This window comes from Actinia tenebrosa, unplaced genomic scaffold, assembly GCF_029948245.1.
Source record: "Actinia tenebrosa isolate PJP-AT-01 unplaced genomic scaffold, QUT_ActTen_1.0 PGA_scaffold10__47_contigs__length_13832649, whole genome shotgun sequence".
Lineage (NCBI taxonomy): Eukaryota > Metazoa > Cnidaria > Anthozoa > Actiniaria > Actiniidae > Actinia > Actinia tenebrosa.
Genome location: NW_028292570.1, coordinates 11,990,780 through 12,002,356, shown reverse-complemented (window position 1 = coordinate 12,002,356; position 11,577 = coordinate 11,990,780).

Here is an 11,577-nt window from a genome sequence, read left to right as displayed (position 1 = left end):
GAGTTTCTGATGGGCCGACGGCTCCTTTCCAATAGCCTTCAGGCCACTAGTAATATTCCTCTTGAGTTTGTCCTCTACGCGGCCCATTGATATGAATTCCAGGACAAGATTGATCTTACGTCCGTTAAAATCCACCGTCTTTCCGTCCACTTTAATGGTGATGTTTATGCTTTCTACTAAATTAGACAAATCATAGCTCCAAGAATGGGAGTGTATTCTTCTGAGTCAAATGGATTACCTTTGGGCAGAAACTTGGACATAAGAGAAGACTTTTCTCCATTGTTGTAACTATTGGCCAAATCGCAATAGACTTCATAAGAGGATGCGACTTTCCATTTCAACATCATATGTACTGCCGCTATTTATCGTGGTACTAGTAAGGCCCAGGAGTTCTACCAATGAACTGTCCTTTAGATGGGCAACTCCCACTATTTTTCTTGAATTTCATTTCATGGGGTAATCCTGTGGTAAGAGTATATCCATGCTTTGCTAGCTCCTTAGCCAGTTTTATGGGGGTGTAATGGGAATCTGGGCACACTTTGGCTTGGTGCCGGAAGTTCCGACGACAAAGCCATTGACTAGATTATACCAAGAATTGTACAAAGAACAACTAACCAGCCGAACCTTATGGGCTTTAATGGGGGGATTCAGATAAGTGGTAAAGTTATTCTTGTCGCTTTCCAAAAAGGACGATCATATATTACAGGGGACAAGTCCCCTTCGTTAGAGCAGATAGCCAAAGCTACGCCTCCCGCCAGCCCGGCGACTCCTACGAAGACCAGCTCATTGTCTTTTTGTTTCTTAGAAGGCTGGTAGTAATTCTTGAACTGAGGCTTTTCTTACCCCGTTAATGCCGCGGGGTGCGCCTGCGCATAGAGCTTAAAGGCGTAGTCTGTATTTTCGAAGTTCTTGTCTGCCTGCATTTTGTCTTGGTAGTTCTTGTCCAACCAATCCCTGTAAGCTTGTTCTTTTTTCATTCCAAGCTGCCACGTCCCTTTGATATTTCTCCAGCGCTAAGTCGTGTCTCTTTCTTTCGGTGGCTATTCTCCGCTTTTGTCGCCTCTAACTAATCTATCCAAATACTGACCACCATAATTAGCTCCAGTGAATGCTAAGGCTGCAATAACTCCACCTGCGACCACGCTAGCCATTATATATTACACCGTAGGGAGGTACTTTTCCTTCCGTAGGTAATCCTTTACCATGATAGCCCCGCCTACGGCAGCGGTCATCTTAGCAAAATTAGCGAAGCTCTTGCTTGGGTCTTCAGTAAAGTCTTCTTTGAGCACTTTCTTACCTACCCAACCAATACCCGCAACGATGGAAGTAATGATAGCTGCTTCTTCAACAGTTTTCAATAACGCGGTTGACATTATATTACAAAGCGAGAAGGAAAATCTAGGTCGCCGCGGGTGATAAATCTACTCCATTTCAGGGATCTTACTTTTTCTAACAGCCGGTTCCACAGGTGCGTGATATGTTGCGGCCTCCCACTTTACTTTTGGCTTCGTAGCCCGCCATTGTAAGTAAAGGCTGCCTGCTGCTATAGCAACTCCTAACGCGCCAATGACGTACCCAGGATTAATGAAGGATTCCTCTTCTTTTTCCTCCACCTTTCTTCTTTTTTGGCTTTGTTCTTTTTATTCATCTCCGCGAGCTTCTTACCGGCAGCAACTCTGCCTGGAGATTTAACCTTGGTAATCTTTTGCTCCTCTTGGGGCTGCTCTACCTACGACTCTGGTTCACTCATTTATATCTAAGGACTTGAAGGACTTGATAAGTACTTGACTAAGTACTTAAGGACGACTTGGAAATAACCTGGGCGCGACCTGACCAAGTACTTAAGGACGACTTGACTAAGTACTGAGGCGACTTGATCAGGTACCTCAGCAAGTGCCGCCTGGAAGACCTTTTCGACTTCTCTGTCCTTCTTGAAGTCCTTCCAAGACACCAGTACCCTCCTTCAAGTCGACGTGCTGAGCTACGTGAAGTGCCGCAGAGGCGACTGCCATTAACTTACCGCACTTCAAAGACAACCACCCACAGGTTATCTTAAGTTCTTGAGCGATAACATAGTCCTCGCTAATGTCCTTCCGCAGTTGCTCCACGTCGTCTATGGGCAGCGCAAGTCCAAGGAGCTTGGTGGCCAGCTTAATGGCTGAGTCTGCTACGGCGTCCGTGGTCTTACTTGCAAGGGCGGCCTCGTACCTCTTATGGAACTTTTTAACTTCCTCTTCTGACAACTTGTTAACTTGCTCATGGGTACGTTCCTTACCTATCATTTCTTTACACTTCCCCGAAGACACAAGGATGTTGAGTTGTTCCTTAAGGTTACTTTCGTCTAACTGCGTGGGGACTTCATCTAAGAGCTGCTCAATGTCCATATACATTAGGAATCATAGATTCCAACCGTGTAGGGAAAACCTCAAAGAGAAGATCATCTTGGAATGTTGGTGCGTCTTTTAAATGCCGCATGTATTCATGCAACTTTTCCTTGGATATCTCACCGCCGTAGTCGCTTAAGATGGTTTCCATGTCAGACTTGCTCGGAGTATAAAATACGACAAGTGAGCCTATGTTTTCCCTAAAAGGCTTAGAGACGCTGGTAAGCTGCTGCGAGAGCAACCAAACGCTAATATTGTCGTGTCTGCCGCTAAAGGCGAGCTTCACTAATTCGGAGGTGCGTCTTTTTACATCATCCCCACAGGCAATGTCATCCAGTATGAGCAAGGTTTGCGTATCTTTAGGGAATTGCTTATGCCAGAACTTAAGATGGCTGGATAACTCGTTAGGATCCAGTATGTCCACAAAGAAGTCGTCATCTTTCACTCCTATGCCCGTCCAGGTGCGGTTATTCACGTAGGTGGGGCATAATAGCACGATGTAGTCGAAGCGGTATCTAAAGGGTCCTAATAGCTGCTCCACGACGAACTAGGTCTTTCCGCAGCCGGTGGGTCCTACTATCAGAGCATTGCAGGGAATATGGTTCGGATCCATTATATATACGATGGACCCAGTGGACGCAGTAAGAAGGATTGCCACCGACGCAAAAGATAAAAGAGACACCATAGAAATGCAAAGGGAAGAGATCGATCGGCTGAAAGAGCGCGTGCAGGAATTGTACGATGAAATGTGCGGTCTGAAGCGCGCAGAACGGTTTGGTGCGCTTTTGACGATGGCGGGCTGGGCGAAAGATTCCGTTAAGGACTTCATGCGGTATCCCTTATAAGGGTTAATAAATTCTTATTATATAATGAAGTGTAAGGATTGCGACAGGGAGTTCAGTAGCAAACAGGCTTTGCAGTATCACCAAACAAAGAAGGTATGTTTTAAAGAGGTGGATAACGTCACCACCTGTGGCACTTGCAGCCGGCAGTTTAGCAGTAAACAGGCGCTGCGATATCACGTGGAAGGAAGGGTGTGTTTGAAGTCTAAGGAAAGACGCTGTGCTGATTGCAATCGGCTCTTTAGCACGCCCCAAATGTTGCAATACCACCAAGAAAATAGGGTGTGTTTAAAGGATGTGTGTGCGCGCTGTGGGGGAGCTCTTAACCGACGCATGGCATCAACATAGATGTCGTGGTAATTATGATTTGGATGTCGTATGCGAGGAGCATGGTGATATCGCTGCGAGATGTTGCCCAGCGGAAACCATAAGGAAGTTAACTCTTCGTAAGAAAGAAATAGACCAACGCTTTACGGAGTTCGACCGCGCCGAAGGTACGCGCTGGGAGAACGCAGAGTATTGGAGTGCGCCCTGTGACGCGTGTGGCGGCTTAAGGAAAGGAGATGATCATATCTGGCAGTGCTTGTGCCCGCAGCATCATCCCCGCGGTTTTAAGGAGTACTTGGATCGCTTTGATGATTGGCATGCTCAAAACATGGAGGTAAGGAAAAGGCGTCCTTAGTTTGCGCAAAGAGTCTCAAAACACACTCTTATATTTATTAATATTCTTTGATTGTTTATTAAGAAGAAAAGAAGAAACATTAATAAATATAAGGACCCCTTTTGTAGAAGGTATGCAGAACTCAATAAGAAAAGAAGAAACATTAATAAATATAAGGACCCCTTTTAAAGGTATATGCTAGCCTACGCAGCCGCCTTCTTAGGAGGATTCCTAATCGCCCTTTCAATATATGGACTGTATTACTTGCGAACTACCTGCCGACTGCATACCGATACCCAAACCGCGTAAAAAATACACCTGCCTTCATTGCGACAGGGTATTCTCCGAAGGATCCTTTGTGGGGCATTGGTGCTCCGCGGATCCTAAAGCGCAGCGGGCGCTTAACTACAAAGAGGAGATGGAGTGACTCTTCTTTCAATGTCAAACTTCCATCGGCCATTTACCTTACCATAGCTGCGTAAGTGGGTGAATTCCTCGCCCTGAATTACGTACCGCACGCAATCCGGCGCCCAAAGGGAATATTCCTTGCCTTCTAAGTCTTTGAGGACTAACCGTAAACGGTCGATGTCTTCGAAGACGACGTAATTTTTTATTTCGTATGCTTTACCGTGGACAAGATCACGCCAGTGAGTCAAGCTGAGCTTCATTATACCTATGGAATATCTTTAGGTGCGTTTTCAAAGTGGCGTAGGACTTAAACCGCTTTACACAGCCCTTACAGGGAATACGAATGCCATCCGCGTAATCCATCAGGGCACGGCAGATAATGTCGTAATCGTTGCTAACCATCGTTAGGTAACCATTTACGTCAAGCTGTGAGATTTTCTTAGATTGCTTCGCGGATAAGACGCCGTTTCCTTTTGGGGTTTTCAACTCAATACACAACCCGCGGTATTTCTTATGCGCATTTAGGATTAAAAGGTCGGGTTGACCGGCTTGGTAGCCTTTTCGCCAGCAGGTTATTCGCTTGCTGTCTGAATCTTGAAGTTCGCCAAGACCCGGCGCTATGATGAAATCGGGGTAAAACCTACGTGTGTAGTCGACGACCTTCGCGTGTAGGTCGGCTTCATTTTCGATCTTGAATACTAACTTCTTTGGGCCGCCAAACCGCCTTTCTATTGCATATTTACCCGTTTTCCTTAGCGCGGGTAGGACTTCCTCAAAGACCCAATCACGAAACTCCACAGCTTTGGGTAGTTTGGAGCTAAATATCAGTTCGTACAAACCAGGTTCGGATATAAACACGGCATTTGGTTGCGTAGTAAAGGAGCGGTGATTCGCAGCCCCTTGTAGATCAACCCATTTTTTCTGGTATTTCTCAGATACGTGTGCTCTAATTGCATCTCTAGGGCGCTCATAGCCCAACGCCAAAGCCACCTCCTTTGCTTTGAAGTACAAAGTTTCGCCTTGCACTATGCATTGCAGTTTGGTGTCGTTGTTTTCAAATACGCGAAGCATTGTATATTTAAGAAATATTTTAACATTAATATGCAACGCTCTTTAGCTGATTCATTTCTACGCTCAGTTGCGCGTCCGATACCACGAAAACGTAGCAGTTTATCTTATCACCGTCGCCCGCACTGGCGTTTTTGGTGCGCTTGATCTCCAATGTTATGCCATCCTGCGTATTTACTAGACGTAAACCCTGACCATGTAGGTCTTCGTCGTTAATGGTGCGCATATCAATCCACAGCGCGTACTTATCATTAAAGAATTCCTCGGGGCTAATTTGGTCGCCAAACTTGCGCTTTGCCTCCCTGTACACGTCTGCGGGCTTTATCCCCTGGGAGTAAACCTTGTTTGGAACCCCGTTAATATTCACGCCGACGTTAGTAATGTTAGGGTTGTGAAAGGCTTCGGAGTCGCGCTTACCGGCCTCGTAGGGTTTAGCAAACACCAGCATTAACCCCGTGAGACTTCTTCGGGGGAGGTTAATGCTTTGGTTGATAACCTCATCCGTCTTATCCAAGAAGCTAAATGTCTTATACATCACTACGTGGTCATAAAGGAATGCCTTACCGGAGCTGTATTCCATGCCAGCGCTACGGGCCAGCTCTTCGCTGTACACCGTTTCGTACTATAGCTCTAAGTTGGTGATAGAATAGGGATCCACAGCTCCACTGATTGCGCTGTCCATTCCTCCTGTAACGTTCGTGGTGTCTGCTAACGTTACTTCAAACTGCAACTCGGATAACTGTCTGGGGTAATACGCGCCATGGTTCGTAATTACTTCGAAATCCAAAGGGATAACGTACTTGCTACCATAGGCGGTCTTTACCCTTGTTGCGTCTGCTACTGCGGTTGCTCCACTGGAGTCCGTAGGCGCGGGGTTAGTATCGCTGCGAAGCTTACGAAGGATAACGCTTCCAATTCCCTGCTCTATCTTTTGTGCACGGTCAAAGGCTGTTAGCCACAGATCCTTATACGTGGTGTACAGGTCGTACCTATTCAAATGCAAGAGGGATTCCCCTGCGAACTTGATTCTCATCTTAGAGACGAGGTTCCTACCCACATTATTGACGGTATAGCGCTTGTCCTTGGTGCTTGGTTGTATTGCTAGGTCAAACCTTAAAGCCAAGGTACCAGGAACCAATACTAGGTTATCCGTTAGGCGGGGCACGCCTACGTACAGCGTCTCCCCCGGCTTTGCGCTAGAAGGTGTGAATGTGACCCGATGAAAGGTGCGTTCTGCTTTCAGTCCGCCAACCTGCTTAGGTAATACGTTGGGATTTAACTTTGAGCTTATCATATATAATGGAAGTAGAAGGAACAGACCCCGACTTCGATCCCACCACTGAGGAAGGTCAGGCTGACATTAACGACGGTGACGAAGAACCGCTGCTTCCCACCCAACAAGTCGACGATTCCCTAAGGGATAGGATTGCAAAGGCCCTAAGACATCCCAAAGCACGCGAGTACACGTTTCCGCGTGAGCACATAGAGCTTCAAAACATGGGCGAGCCGGAAGCAGCCGCGCGGGAAACCGTAGAGTGGGCAAAGCAGGAGCTAGAGCTGCGCTACGACAACTTTGATGCTGACGACGTAAAGCTCACGGAAAAGGGAAACAAAGTCCTCATAAGCGTCCAAGACTTAAGATTTCCCGACAAAGACCGCTGGACAAAACCGCAAAACCTCTTTGATGAGGAGGGCAACGTTAGGGGTGACGTCTTGAGATTAAGAGGCTTTCAGCGTGCTACTAGAAGCCTGTTAGAAAGGCTGCACAACTTAACCGAAAGGACCAACGCGGAAAAACGTGCCGCGGAGCTGCAAAGGGAGTTAAAAGAAAAAGATGTAGAATATGCAAAGCAAGGTCAGCTACTTGCCGATGCTGAAAAGAAGTCCGCCCATCAAGATGAAAGAATAAAAGAAATAGGAAATCAGGTGGATCAGGCTTTACGCGAATTAGACAAAGCACGGGAGGACTTAGGAGAAGCCCAAAGCTCTGGCGCCTCAGTGGAAGCGCTGCGGGAAACGTTGGAAGAAAGGGAGGAGGAATACATGAAGCAAAACCAGCGGCTTGCCGACGCGCATAGGAGGGAGGTCGAATTTAAAAATCAAGAAATAAGGGAGCTGGTAGACCAAAGAACCCAAATTCGACGCGAAAGAAATCAAACTCAAAGGGCGCTTAACCTCGCCCTGCAAGAGTTAGACTTAATTAAAGACGATACCGATAACCTACAAACTACCATAGCTGGCTCTTTGGTGGAAAGGCGGCGGTTAATGGCTGAAATTAACACCATGGAAGAGCAACTTCGGCAAAGAGATCAGGCCATCGAAGACCTAGAGGGGCAAATAGAGCGGCAGCAAGAAGTAATCGAGGACCAAACTCGTACCGAGGAAGAAAGGGAGGCAGCTCAAAGGGAAGTAGAAATCCTTCAGGAAAGAGTCGCGGAATTACAGGCGCAAAAGGACAACCTGGAAAAAGAGCTGGGGCTTACCACCAAGGAAAAGGTAAAAAGAGCTCTGGTGAAGTATGGTATTCCGCTGGCATTTGCGGTTGCTATTTTGAGCGTAGTAGGAGTCATCCTATCCACGCTTAAGGCTACGGGCGCGGGCGTAAAGAAATTAGGCAGTGGGCTGACGGACTTGGGAAAAAAGATGGCAGCCGGTCTTCCTGGGCTGCTGGGTTCGGTTGTTTCCTTGGCACTTAGGGCCGGCGGAGAACTGCTAAAGTTTGTGGGCAACAACATTTGGATCTTGGTCGTCGCTATTGGGGTGGTACTCCTGAAGAAGATGCAGGGTTAATCTTATCCTCGTATATTATATCAGGCTTATCGTCGTCAGGCGCGCGAGGCGTCCTCGACTGGGGATAAGTAAAGATAGTATTCGCACCGCCTTGATAATGCGGTACTAGCGGTATGGCAGTCATGGTACTAATAACCTTATGATGCCAGGTCCTGTCGGGGGTGTTAGCGTAACCGTCCGTGCTATTTACGAAAGCATAATAACCAAGATTGCTACTACCGTCGGGGTAAATCTGTAACTTGGCGTACTTACAATTGACTACCATTTGAAACGTGGCTACGTAAAACGCCTCGTTACTAAATGGATATGGCTGCGCCGAGAAATGAGTAGGACTTCGATTGTTGGTCGATACCCTATGAGGGGCTAAAGGCTCATCGTTCTCGTCAACCAACCTAAACCCTATGATTCCCGCCCGCCCCGAGGTAACGTTAATGCTACAAACGATCAACGCAAGACCTCCAACTTCAACCCACATCCCAATGTCAAGCCAGGCGTGATCAGTATACCGCCCATCCCTTAAGTAATAAGTGTAATGGGCTTCCTTCCAATGCGGATTCATATATTTCAGGCCTAAAGGCTAAGCACCGTAAGAGTGCTTATGGTCTCGTGGTTATAGGTCGTATCCCTTTGATTTTCTATGCTATTTACGCAAACGCTCCCAGTGTCGTCTACGCGTATTTGCAGCTTTACCTTCCCATGGCAATCAGCAACCATGTGAAAAGTCCAAGTCGTAAGATTCTCAGCGCTATTCGTTGGCGGCTCTACGGAGAAATGCGCAGGCTCCCTGTTGTTCGTTTTCGTACGCATAGGCTGCAGTATGCTATTCTCATCCAGGAACCTAAAGCCCACGTTGGCATGGCTGCTCGTGCCAATGCAAATACTACAAAGGATCAATTTCTTTCCTGAGTAGTTCAAATTCACGGACATGCCCGTGACATCAACCCAAGATGCCTGGGTGTATTTTTTCTCGCCTGTGTAAGTCGTATAAACACAATCTACTCCAGCTACGTAGGGGTTGTTCATCGCCATATATAATAGCTCAGACCAATGCTTGCAGCGGTTAAGCCGACCTTTAGTAAGTTATGGTCATATTCCTCAGGTATCGCAGGCAGGGCCTTCTTTGATGGTTTCTTAACTACGGGTAGCTTCGTTTCATGCGACTTTTTTGACTTCTCCACGAAATGGGGGATGTTGCTAAGAGTGTCAGAGTTCACGTCGTTCACCCCAAACTTCATATCCTTAGTAGCTCGTTGAAGTTTGTTGTTGTATCCTACTACAGAACCAGTATTTATAGATAAATTACTAGGCATTAACCAACAACCCGGGGCTACTGCATAGTCCAACCTCGCCTTAGAATTTTGTATAGCTAGTTGGTAACGCTGTACGCCCTTGCTAATGTCGCCCTCCAAGATCGAACTTTCGAATAAGATCAAGGCTTCGGCTCGCGTCTCTTCTGCGGCGCCGGTATTCCCCACTATACTCGATCGGGTGTTTACCTGAGCTCCAAGGATGGAATACACGTAAGCTTCTATGCTGCGGTTCAAACGGGCAAGGCCGGCTTTGGTTAGTCCTTTACCTTCTGGGGGTATGAAATTAAAGTATTGCTTCGTTTGCTCGTCGTTGGTAATCTTGATAATCAGCGGGTTAGCCCCTGCATACTTACCGCCCTCGTCTTTGAACAGAGGTTCGTCTCTGACTTCCTTAGTGGTTTTGGCATTTGGTTCAAAGAAGGTGCTACTGTCGTGAGTTTCTTTGTGATACCCAGTGTCCCACTGCAACCGCAGCGTATGCACTTCCCTGTTGCTTAGCTCGTGCCCACCAATCCCCCAATAAGCCCAAATATGCCCCAGCCCATTGTTAGCGCCCGTAGTGCATCGGAAATCCTTCCCTACAACACCAAACTCCTTACAAAGTCTATCATAAGCCGGCACGCTGTATTTGTTATCTCTTGGATAAAACGCGGCATCTCCCGGCAGCGCAATAACACCCATCTCATGCAGTATTCTTCGGACGGTAAAGTGGAAGTGAAACATAAATATCGAATTCTTCATCAACTTCGCACTTACACCGCAGCCGCTGGTGGCACACCAAACCGCAAAGTTTAGTTGCTGCGGCCAATAACGCATGTTAGGACCACTTAACCATTCATGAGATTCCTTAGCGGTGGTATGAATAATGGGCACGTTTTTGAAGATATCTCGCACCTTTAACGGAAAGGAATGCTTGTTAGAAATCCGCATGTTCAATGTCAAATCCAAGCTTGGATGTTCATTAAACGTAACTGTGGGTATCGGATAAGTACTGGTACCAAGCAATAATTCCTTTGACCAACCTTGCACGGGTTTAGGCTTAGGATGCTTCAGCTGAGAGTCTATCTGATCGACCAGCGTAGGTTTCAAATCCTCGTTGCTGTACATCCTAGAGCCGTTATAGTAAATCCCATCGGGTCTCCTTTCGAACTTACTAGGGTCTGCATGCGGAAACATCTTCCTAAAGGCCCTCCAGTTCCAGTAATCCCGGTTGTCGTGATGTGGCTGCTCCTCAATATCATTCCCAAAAGCGTCGTACATTAGTATATATAATGGATGTTATACCATCAGCACCTCAGTTGTACCCAGATGTTCCCTATACTACACCTAATGAACTAAACGCCGAAAACTTTCGTCTGAATAAAGCGAACTTAATCCTGGCTTACTTGGAAGGGCAGGCAAAACACTATGAAAAAGTTAGAAAAAAGTACGTTAGAGCCCGGAGTACGCTACATAAAATTGCGATAACTTCAGGATCCATATCTGTTGTGTTAACGGGCTCCGGCGTTGCTACTTCGCTTACTGGGCCGGGAATAATCGTTGGAGTTCCTTTGGCCGGCGTTGGGGCAGCTTGTGGTATCATTTCGGCTGTTGCTACGGGTATTATGAAAAAGCTATCCACGAAAATATCCAAGCATGACACGACAATAGCTCTATCTAGGGCTAAAGTAAATACTATTACCGATCTTGTCTCAAAGGCTTTGCGTGACAGAAAGATAGACGACGTAGAATTCTCGCTTATTCTGGCCGAAGAAGACAAATACGAGAAATTAAAGACGGACATAAGGAATAAAAAAACAGTCGTAAAAGATCTTTCCGAGGAATCTCGCAAAAAGATTTACCAAGAAGCGAAAGAAGAGCTTCAAAGAAAGCTTGCTCAGTAAATATCGTGACAGGATTCTATTTACATATTGAACGTCAGTCTGGAAATTACGCGTAATCTTATGCCATAAGATTTATGCTAATTACTCATCTTATGGCATAAGATTTATGCTATTCGCTCATCTTATGGCATAAGGTTTATGCTATTCGCTCATCTTATGCCATAAGATTCACTATCTTCTCGGAATCCATCCTAACAGGGGGTGGTTGGGGTCAATTTCGTAAAATATTTC